Source organism: Salvelinus sp. IW2-2015, linkage group LG15, assembly GCF_002910315.2.
Source record: "Salvelinus sp. IW2-2015 linkage group LG15, ASM291031v2, whole genome shotgun sequence".
NCBI lineage: Eukaryota > Metazoa > Chordata > Actinopteri > Salmoniformes > Salmonidae > Salvelinus > Salvelinus sp. IW2-2015.
This window is the reverse complement of record NC_036855.1, coordinates 23109606-23121190: the sequence shown is the minus strand read 5'-3', so window position 1 is coordinate 23121190 and position 11585 is coordinate 23109606. Positions and strand designations below refer to the sequence as shown.

At 48.5% G+C, this 11585-nt stretch overlaps 1 pseudogene; it reads left to right on the top strand.

Moving 5' to 3' along the window:
- The window catches only part of LOC111974036 (tetratricopeptide repeat protein 28-like), a 378056-nt pseudogene that overhangs the window by 311496 nt on the left and 54975 nt on the right, over positions 1-11585 (top strand).

Below are 11585 nucleotides of genomic sequence, written 5' to 3'. Positions count from 1 at the left end.
GTTGAGGGGTGTTGAGGGATGGAGAACGGTGTTGAGGGATGGAGAGGGGTGTTGAGGGATGAAGAGGGGTGTTGTGAAATGAAGATAGGTGTGTTGAGGGGTGTTGGGGGATGGAGAACGGTGTTGAGGGATGGAGAGGGGTGTTTAGGGATGGAGAGGGGTGTTGAGTGGTGTTGTCAAATGAAGATAGGTGTGTTGAGGGATGGAGAGGGGTGTTGAGGGGTGTTGAGAGATGGAGAGGGGTGTTTGAGATGCAAAAGCAACCAACTCAGTTAAATGTGGGTCAATTTCACGAATCTTTAGTGTTTTTACTATSTGACCTTAATTACTTGCCTGATGTTTGTGTGCCTGTGTTCTCTCTGTGCCTCCAGGCAGCCTCTATGGCCCTGAGCAGCCTGGGTCATGTGTACACAGCCATCGGGGACTACCCTAATGCCCTGGCCAGCCACAAGCAGTGTGTCCTACTGGCCAAGCAGTCCAAGGACCAGCTGTCGGAGGCACGAGAGCTGGGCAACATGGGCGCCGTCTACATCGCCATGGGCGACTTTGAAAACGCTGTCCAATGCCACGAGCAGCACCTGGGCATCGCCAAGGCCCTGACCAGCAAGAGGGAGGAGGCCCGTGCCTACAGCAACCTGGGCAGTGCCTATCACTACCACCGTAACTTTGACAAGGCCATGTCCTACCACACCCATGTGCTGGAGCTGGCCCAGGAGCTGGAGGAGCAGCCTATAGAGATGAGGGCGTACGCTGGACTGGGGCACGCTGCTCGCTGCATGCAGGACCTGGAGAGAGCCAAGCAGTACCACCAACAGCAGCTGGCCATCGCTGAGGGCCTGAAGGACAGGGCTGCAGAGGGAAGAGCCTCCTCCAACCTGGGTACGTAACAACACAGAGGGGTAGTCTGTGGTGGGTGGGTCGGGAGACTGGGCTGGGGATAGCATCATATCTATCTATAACATCCTAATTTTTCGGTTTATTTTCAAACATGGCTAACAAAGAATATTTCTCGTTTAGTACAGTGTTATTATGCTTCCCCTTAGATCGGCCTCTAGGCCTGTCCCTGGCATTTTACATTTACATTTACATTTAAGTCATTTAGCAGACGCTCTTATCCAGAGCGACTTACAAATTGGAAAGTTCATACATATTCATCCTGGTCCCCCCGTGGGGAATGAACCCACAACCCTGGCGTTGCAAGCGCCATGCTCTACCAACTGAGCCACACGGGACCATTTGACTGCATTGTAAAGGGTGCATTGCTAATCATTTTATTTCTGCAGGTTTTGACCGTCAGATGACTAGGGCTTTGAAAAGGGGACAATAATTAAATAGAGCTCCAATCAAAAGGCCTGATCTTCTAGACTTAATTCCCCCCTCTCTGTCTTTTCTATGTATCTATTTTGAATTATCTACGGCACTAGGATTCATTTGCTAGATTTGATTAAGTCCTTGCCAGTGGGGGGGGGGGGAGCAGAACAGAACGGAACAGCGTGGGTATTAATGTGCAGAGAGTTCCCATGAAAAGATGTAAAGTGTTTTTATGGGCTTCTTTTCTCCTGTGACAGTGTGATAGTTATATGTTAGTGTTCCATCACTCTAGCACATCCAGCCAGTGATAACTCAGTCACTGAGGCTGTCTGTCTCCTCTGCTCTGCTCTGGCCCATGCAGAGACTCCTGTCCTGACCAATCACATCACAGCTCCCTGACCAAGCTGAGGTATCGTGTATCACGCAACACTGCAGTAAATCTACGTAACAGTAGTCGACCTGAACCTGGACGGGAGTTATAGCAACACATTTAGCTGACTACTGTTTTTCAATGGTCTTTGTTCTCACACCAGTCACTATGTAGGGCTCCATTTTAAAACAACATTTAAACACTTAAAACAAGGTTGTGATAATGAACATCCAATAAAAAATCGACAGCAAGAGCTAGGTTCAGGTAACTATCAGTAAATACGAATGTGGAATACCCAGAGACAGGTAAACAACTACTAGTGATATATAGTAGTACCTGGAACCCACAACAAGCAGAGACAGGTAAACAGGTACTAGTGATATAGTAGTACTGGAACCAACAACAAGCAGAGACAGGTAAACAGGTACTAGTGATATAGTAGTACCTGGAACCCACGACAAGCAGAGACAGGTAAACAGGTACTAGTGATATAGTAGTACCTGGAACCCAGACAAGCAGAGACAGGTAAACAGGTACTAGTGATATAGTAGTACCTGGAACCAACGACAAGCAGAGACAGGTAAACAGGTACTAGTGATATAGTAGTACCGTGGAACCCACGACAAGCAGAGACAGGTAAACAGGTACTAGTGATATAGTAGTACCTGGAACCCACGACAAGCAGAGACAGGTAAACAGGTACTAGTGATATAGTAGTACCTGGAACCCACGACAAGCAGAGACAGGTAAACAGGTACTAGTGATATAGTAGTACCTGGAACCCACGACAAGCAGAGACAGGTAAACAGGTACTAGTGATATAGTAGTACCTGGAACCCACGACAAGCAGAGACAGGTAAACAGGTAACTAGTGATATGTAGTACCTGGAACCCACGACAAGCAGAGACAGGTAACAGGTACTAGTGATAAAGTAGTACCTGGAACCCACGACAAGCAGAGACAGGTAAACAGGTACTAGTGATATAGTAGTACCTGGAACCCACGACAAGCAGAGACAGGTAAACAGGTACTAGTGATAATAGTACCTGGAACCCACGACAAGCAGAGACAGGTAAACAGGTACTAGTGATATAGTAGTACCTGGAACCCACGACAAGCAGGACAGGTAAACAGGTACTAGTGAATATAGTAGTACTGGAACCCACGACAAGCAGAGACAGGTAAACAGGTACTAGTGATATAGTAGTACCTGGAACCCACGACAAGCAGAGACAGGTAAACAGGTATCTAGTGATATAGTAGTACCTGGAACCCACGACAAGCAGAGACAGGTAAACAGGTACTAGTGATATAAGTAGTACCTGGAACCACGACAAGCAGAGACAGGTAAACAGGTACTAGTGATATAGTAGTACCTGGAACCCACGACAAGCAGAGACAGGTAAACAGGTACTAGTGATATAGTAGTACCTGGAACCCACGACAAGCAGAGACAGGTAAACAGGTACTAGTGATATAGTAGTACCTGGAACCCACGACAAGCAGAGACAGGTAAACAGGTACTAGTGATATAGTAGTACCTGGAACCCACGACAAGCAGAGACAGGTAACAGGTACTAGTGATAGTAGTACCTGGACCCACGACAAGCAGAGACAGGTAAACAGGTACTAGTGATATAGTAGTACCTGGAACCACCGACAAGCAGAGACAGGTAAACAGGTACTAGTGATATTAGTAGTACCTGGAACCCACGACAAGCAGAGACAGGTAAACAGGTACTAGTGATATAGTAGTACCTGGAACCACGACAAGCAGAGACAGGTAAACAGGTACTAGTGATATAGTAGTACCTGGAACCCACGACAAGCAGAGACAGGTAAACAGGTACTAGTGATATAGTAGTAACCTGGAACCCAGACAAGCAGAGACAGGTAAACAGGTATTAGTGATATAGTAGTACCTGGAACCCACGACAAGCAGAGACAGGTAAACAGGTACTAGTGATATAGTAGTACCTGGAACCACGACAAGCAGAGACAGGTAAACAGGTACTAGTGATATAGTAGTACCTGGAACCCACGACAAGCAGAGACAGGTAAAAGGTACTTAGTGATATAGTAGTACCTGGAACCCACGACAAGCAGAGACAGGTAAACAGGTACTAGTGATATAGTAGTACCTGGAACCCACGACAAGCAGAGACAGGTAAACAGGTACTAGTGATATAGTAGTACCTGGAACCCACGACAAGCAGAGACAGGTAAACAGGTCACTAGTGATATAGTAGTACCTGGAACCCACGACAAGCAGAGACAGGTAAACAGGTACTAGTGATAATAGTGTACCTGGAACCCACGACAAGCAGAGACAGGTAACAGGTACTAGTGATATAGTATACCTGGAACCCACGACAAGCAGAGACAGGTAAACAGGTACTAGTGATATAGTAGTACCTGGAACCCACGACAAGCAGAGACAGGTAAACAGTACTAGTGATATAGTAGTACCTGGAACCACGACAAGCAGAGACAGGTAAACAGGTACTAGTGATATAGTAGTACCTGGAACCCACGACAAGCAGAGAACGGTAAACAGGTACTAGTGATATAGTAGTACCTGGAACCCACGACAAGCAAGACAGGTAAACAGGTATAGTGATATAGTAGTACCTGGAACCCACGACAAGCAGAGACAGGTAAACAGGTACTAGTGATATAGTAGTACCTGGAACCCACGCCAAGCAGAGACAGGTAAACAGGTACTAGTGATATAGTAGTACTGGAACCCACGAAAGCAGAGACAGGTAAACAGGTACTAGTGATATAGTAGTACCTGGAACCCCGACAAGCAGAGACAGGTAAACAGGTACTAGTGATATAGTAGTACCTGGAACCCACGACAAGCAGAGACAGGTAAACAGGTATTAGTGATATAGTAGTACCTGAACCCACGACAAGCAGAGACAGGTAAACAGGTAAAGTGATATAGTAGTACCTGGAACCCACAACAAGCAGAGACAGGTAAAACGGTACTAGTGATTAGTAGTACCTGGAACCACGACAAGCAGAGACAGGTAAACAGGTACTAGTGATATAGTAGTACCTGGAACCCACGACAAGCAGAGACAGGTAACAGTACTAGTGATATAGTAGTACCTGGAACCCACGACAAGCAGAGACAGGTAACAGGTACTAGTGATATAGTAGTACCTGGAACCCACAACAAGCAGAAGACAGGTAAACAGACTTACTAGTGATAAACTGTAAGTAGTAACCTGGAACCCACAACAACGCAGAGACAGTAAACAGGTACTAGTGATAAACTGTAGTAGTACCTGGAACCCACAACAAGCAGAGACAGGTAAACAGACTTACTAGTGATAAACTGTAGTAGTACCTGGAACCCCACAACAAGCAGAGGAAAAAGCAGGAGCAGAGAATAACAACATGCGAGGGAATACGATATCACCCCACCATCAAAGTCTGCTATTTGGCACAGGCCAGTGCTAAAATACAGAGAGAATCACTGATGCTGCCTCTCCTCCACGCATTCTTCTCTCCTGGCAAAACCATGACTCTACACTGCTATTCCTAGCCTGTTCCATCACATCCTGCCAAGCTCCTTGTGAGGAAGCATCCGGGTCTTCTGCAGGTCAGTGACCTGGGTAACCCCACACTGTCGGGCTGTAGCAAACAACAAGCCAACCTCCCTCCAGCTGCCTGGGACCGCCTTCCCTTCTACAATCTACATGACCTAACTTCTAAACCCAGGTGGTTCCTCATCCTGTAGCGATGGACGGGGCCAAAAAAGAGGAAACTCACATGCTCATCAGAGTAGGGAAGCCCACAACAATGAGGACTGCTCTGTACTTGACCTCAAATGGTCCCGTGTGGCTCAGTTGGTAGAGCATGGGCGCTTGCAACGCCAGGGTTGTGGGTTCATTCCCCACGGGGGGACCACGGATGAATATGTATGAACTTTCCAATTTGTAAGTCGCTCTGGATAAGAGCGTCTGCTAAATGACTTAAATGTAAATGTAAATGTAAAATGCCAGGGACAGGCCTAGAGCCGATCTAAGGGGAAGCATAATAACACTGTACTAAACGAAATATTCTTTGTTAGCCATGTTTGAAAATAAACCGAAAAATTAGGATGTTATAGATAGATATGATGCTATCCCAGCCCAGTCTCCCGACCCACCCACCACAGACTACCCCTCTGTGTTGTTACGTACCCAGGTTGGAGGAGGCTCTTCCCTCTGCAGCCCTGTCCTTCAGGCCCTCAGCGATGGCCAGCTGCTGTTGTGGTTACTGCTTGGCTCTCTCCAGGTCCTGCATGCAGCGAGCAGCGTGCCCCAGTCCAGCGTACGCCCTCATCTCTATAGGCTGCTCCTCCAGCTCCTGGCCAGCTCCAGCACATGGTGTTGGTAGGACATGCCTTGTCAAAGTTACGGTGGTAGTGATAGGCACTGCCCAGGTTGCTGTAGGCACGGGCCTCTCCCTCTTGCTGGTCAGGGCCTTGGCGATGCCCAGGTGCTGCTCGTGGCATTGGACAGCGTTTTCAAAGTCGCCCATGCATGTAGAACAGGCGCCCATGTTGGCCCAGCTCTCGTGCCTCCGACAGCTTGTCCTTGGACTCGCTTGGCCAGTAGGACACACTGCTTGTGGCTGGCCAGGGCATTAGGGTAGTCCCCGATGGCTGTGTACAATGACCCAGGCTGCTCAGGCGCCATAGAGGCTGCCTGGAGGCACAGAGAGAACACAGGCACACAAACATCAGGCAAGTAATTAAGGTCACATAGTAAAAAACACTAAAGATTCGTGAAATGACCCACATTTAACTGAGTTGGTTGCTTTGCATCTCAAACACCCCTTCTCCATCTCTCAACACACCCCTCAACACCCTCTCCATCCTCCAACACACCTAATCTTCATTTAAACACCACTCACCCCTCTCTCATCCCTAAACAACCCCTCTCCATCCTCAACACCGTTCTCCATCCCCCAACACCCCTCAACACACCTATCTTCATTTCACAAACACCCTCTTCATCCTCAACACCCCTCTCCATCCCTCAACACCGTTCCTCCATCCCTCAACACCCCTCAACACACCTATCTTCACTTGGTAACACCCTCTCCGTCCTCAACACCCCTCTCCATCCTCAACACCCCTCTCCGTCCCTCAACAGCCCTTCACGTCCCTCAACATCCCTCCTCCATCCCTCAACATCCCTCAACATCCCATTCCCCAAAGTATATAACAAAAATTATATTTGAAGCAATATTGCTTAGGACCAAACAACAAACAAAAATGCTTTGCTTCCTTTCTTGTGATCTGGGTGGGGGGGGGGGGTGTAAACCCTGATGCAGATAGCACAGCCGGTAGGCTTGTTTTAAAGCTGACAGTTTCCCACTGCAATCTGCTTCACGGAGCGCGCCACCACCAATGGAAACGGCCAGTTAATCAGGGGAAGGGAGGAGAGGGGCTTAGCTTCACTCTTCAGCTGTGCGGAGGAAACAGACCCACGACTGCCTGACTGATTCTCCTCAATCTATTCACCATTGGCAACACTTCTCTATCAGGAGGGCTGATGCTGGGAATATATCTGTAGCATATTCTATCTATCGCCTCAACGGGATATTTCTCCACTCACCCCATCCACCTGCATCAATATCGAAGTGTAATATAAAGTGTAGGGTGTGCTAGTAAAGTGGAGTGTCTGCAGGCCTGACCCCCTAAGTGACGCACTCACTGGTAGGCTTATGCTGTTTATATAGAGGGTAAACTGCTGGGAATTGGGGGCGGCTGTTTTTGTGTGGACAGATGTCCATTAATCGCAGGGAGAGGGCCAGCTAATAACACATCTCCTTCCTGAGGTCTCCCTCTCTCTCGCTCTCTCTCTCTCACTCTCTCTTGTGTCTCTTGTGTCTCTGTGTCTTACAGAACATGAGGGGACTGGAGCGGGTGGTTGGGGGTCAGGAAGAGTAAAACCCTGACAATTAAGGCCCAACTCTGCATTGATTTTTCTGCCTGCGTAGGAGCCTCTGTTGACACAAATGCTTGGAGTTTACACTGACAGGGAATGCTTGGCGTTAACCTGACAGGGATTGCTTGGAGTTACACTGACAGAGGATGCTTGGAGTTACACTGACAGGGATGCTTGGAGTTTACAGCTGACACGGGGATGCTTGAGGTTACACTGACAGGGATGCTTTTGGTATTTACACGGACAGAGGATTGCCTTGCCGAGTTAGCACTGACAGGGATGCTTATGCATGTTACACTGACAGGCGATTGCTTGGTGGGTTACACTGACAGGGATGCTTGGGGTTACACTGACAGGGATGCCTTGGAGCTTACACTGACCTAGGGATGCTTGGGAGTTTACACTGACAGGGATGCTGTGAGTTACACTGACAGGGATGGATTGGGTGTACACTGACAGGGATGCTTGGAGTTAGACTGGACAGGGATGCTTGGTTCACTGCTGGAGTGTAACACCTAGCATCACGGGATGCTTGGAGGTGCTTACACTGACATGGGAATTGCTTGGAGGTTACACTGACAGGGATGCCCTTGGTATTTACATGGACAGGAGCCTGCTTGGAGTTTACAACTGACAGGGGATGCTTGTATTTACACGAACAGGGATGCTTGGAGTTACACTGACAGGGATGCTTGGTATTTACACGCGACAGGATGCTTGGTTATTTACACTGACCGGGATGCTTGGTTTTTTACAAATATGCTGGACAGGGATCGCTTGGTATTTCACGGACAGGGCATGCTTGGGTTACACTGACAGCGATGCTTGGATTTACACTACAGGGATGCTTGGATTACACTGACAGGGATGCTTGGATCGTTACACTGACAGGGATGCTTTGGGGTTAACACTGACAGGGATGCTTGTATTTACACGGACAGGGATGCTTGGAGTTCACTGACGGGATGCTTGGTATACACGAACAGGGATGCTTGGATTTTCACTGACAGGATGCTTGGGATTTCACTGACAGGGATGCTTGGAGTTACACTGACACGGGATGCTGAGGAGTTACACTACAGGGATGCTTGGTAATTTACTCTGACAGGGATGCTGTTGGGATGTTACACTGACAGGGATGCTTGGTATTTACACGGACAGGGATGCTTGGAGTTACACTGACAGGGATGCTTGGTATTTACCGACAGGGATCTTGGTAACCGGACAGGGATGCTTGGAGTTACACTGACAGGGATGCTTGGATTACACGGACAGGGATGCTTGGAGTTACACTGACAGGGCTGCTTGGTATTTACACGGAACAGGGATGCTTTGGGGTTACACTGACAGGGTGCAACAGGGTGCTTGGAGTTAACTGACAGGGATGCTTGGTACTTCTACACGGACAGGGATGCTTGAGTTACACTGACAGGGACTGCTTGGTACAGATGTTGTAGACACGGACAGGGGATACTTGGGGTTACATCTGTCAGGGATGCTTGGGTTACACTGACAGGATGCTTGGTATTTACACGGCAGGATCTTGGTTACACTGGAAAGGATGCTTTGGTTACATTGACAGGGATGCTTGGGTTAGCACTGCAAGGGATGCTTGTGGGTACACTGACAAGGGATGTATTTGGGTTACACTGACAGGGATGCTTGTTGGTTACACTGACAGGTGCTTGAGGTTACACTGACAGGGATGGCTTGGTAACACGGACAGGGATTCGGAGCACTAAAGTTTGGGGTATCCAACTGAAAGGGATGCTTGGAGTAACTGACAGGGATGCTTGGAGTTACACTGACAGGCTTGAGACTGACAGTCTGGCGTAATACAGATAGCTAGGTTATTCAGGCGGATGCTTGAGTTACCACTGACAGGAGTGTATTTCGGCTGGGCGGTATTACACTGACAGGGATGCTTGGTGTTTACACGTACGGGATGCTTTGGTATGGTTACAACGGACAGGGATGCTTGGGGTTACACTGTACGGATGCTTTGGATTTACACTGACAGGCATAGCTTGGACCGTTACAACTGACAGCGAGATGCTTGGGTTTACACGACAGCGGATGCTTGAGTACACTAGACAGGGATGCTTTGTATTACACTGACAGGTGATGATTGGAGACACTGACAGGGATGCTTGGTATTTACGACGGACAGGGATGCCAATCTTGATGTACTACTGACAGGGACTGCTTGGTAATTTACACGGACAAGGGATGCTTGGCATTACAGCAGGGATGCTAGGGTTTATGACCCTGTGTGGCTATTCTCAGGTATATGTACACTGACAGGGATGCTGCAGTCTAGGGATGTTACACTGGACAGGGATGTGAGTCATGGATCCTGGTATTTACACGGACCAGGATGCTTGACGTTATTCACTGCACAGGGATGCTTGGGGGTTACAACTGACAGGCGATGCTTGGTATTTTCACTGACAGGGATTGCTTGATCGTTCTGTCCTTGCTTCCGTTCTCTCGCTGTGGTGTGTTGTTGCTGTTGTCGTATGTGTGGTCTCCTGTTTGCTGGGTTCTCTTTCGCTTCTTGTTCTGTCCTGTTCCGTGTCCTCCATTTGGTTGGGTCTCCCGCTCTGTCCGTGTAACCCACAGCGCATTCTGGTCGGTGTCGCTTCAGCATTGTTTGTCGTCCTATTGTCGTGTAATCAGCTCTGTTGTGTTCCCGTCAGTGTACCCAAGCTTCCTTGTTGCAGTGAGCTCCAACCACCAAGCACCCCTTCCGTGTATACCAACATCCCTGTAGTGGTAAATGTCCAAGGCAAGTGTTGCCTCAGATGTCGCCCAGACCTGTCAGTGTAAGCTTCAAGCATGTTGTGCCCACTGGTCAGTGTAATCCAGAAGCATGCCCGGTTAGTGTAAATATCTTACAGCATAGTTCTCTGTCATGTGTAGATACCTCTCTTCCTGGTTCAAGCATTTGATCTGGGTCAGTTGGTACCCAAGCTCCCGTTGTCCGTTTGTAAATAAACGCATGTCTGGTGCGTCTGTTCAGTGTAACTCCCAAGCCAAGCATTACGCCTGTCAGTTGTATAACTTCCTAGCATATTCGCGTCCGTGTACTCAAGGCATTTTATTGCCCTGATGGTCGTGTAACTTAAAACTCCTGCCCGGCTGCACCCCACCTCCGCATTGCCTGCGAAGGCAGATTTCCTGTCGGAGTGTATACTGCAACAAAGCATCTTCAGGATGCCGCCTGTCGTGTGTGTGGAGGTAATGAGATTCCAAGCATCGTGTGGGCCTGTCAAGTGTTATCGCCATAGGCATGATGTCTGAGCCTGTCGGTTTGTAATATTCCCAAAAGCGAAGAATGCATTCCCTGGTCTGTGTACTCAAGCAGTGCGCTGTCCTTAAAATACGGTAGCAAATGATGCCCTGTCAAGTGGGGTAACTTTGCCAAGGCATTGTGTGGTCGTGTTTATTGCCCTCTGTCGTTGTATACTCTTGTTTATTTCCAGTCAAGCATTCATTCCTGTCAGTGTAACTTTCCCACATGCCCTGTCAGTGTACGTCCACATCCCTCGTGTCGAGTTGTAGAACTCAGTTCCACGTAAGTCAGACTCAAACAACTATTCTCTCGTGGGTCAAAGTGTGCAGTGTAACCCTTCGGCCTCCCACTCCGTGTTGGTCAGTGTAAACCCCGAGCCCTCAAGCGCCAAGCATTTGTTTTCGCCCGTCACGTGTAACTAACTGTCTTTCTGCAGTCTCCACCCAAGCATATATGTTCTCCTTTGTTTTCCTGTCAGTGTATACTTTTTCCATCCATGTGCTAGCGGCGTGGGTTGCAGCTTTGCCTCTCCAAGCATGACTCCGTGCGGTTGCTCTCGGTCCGGCTGTGTGCCCTGTGCTGTCAGTGTAATGCTCCAAGCAGTTTTAGTGGTCGCCTGTCAGTGTAACTCCAACATTGGTCCTTTCTAGTGTAACG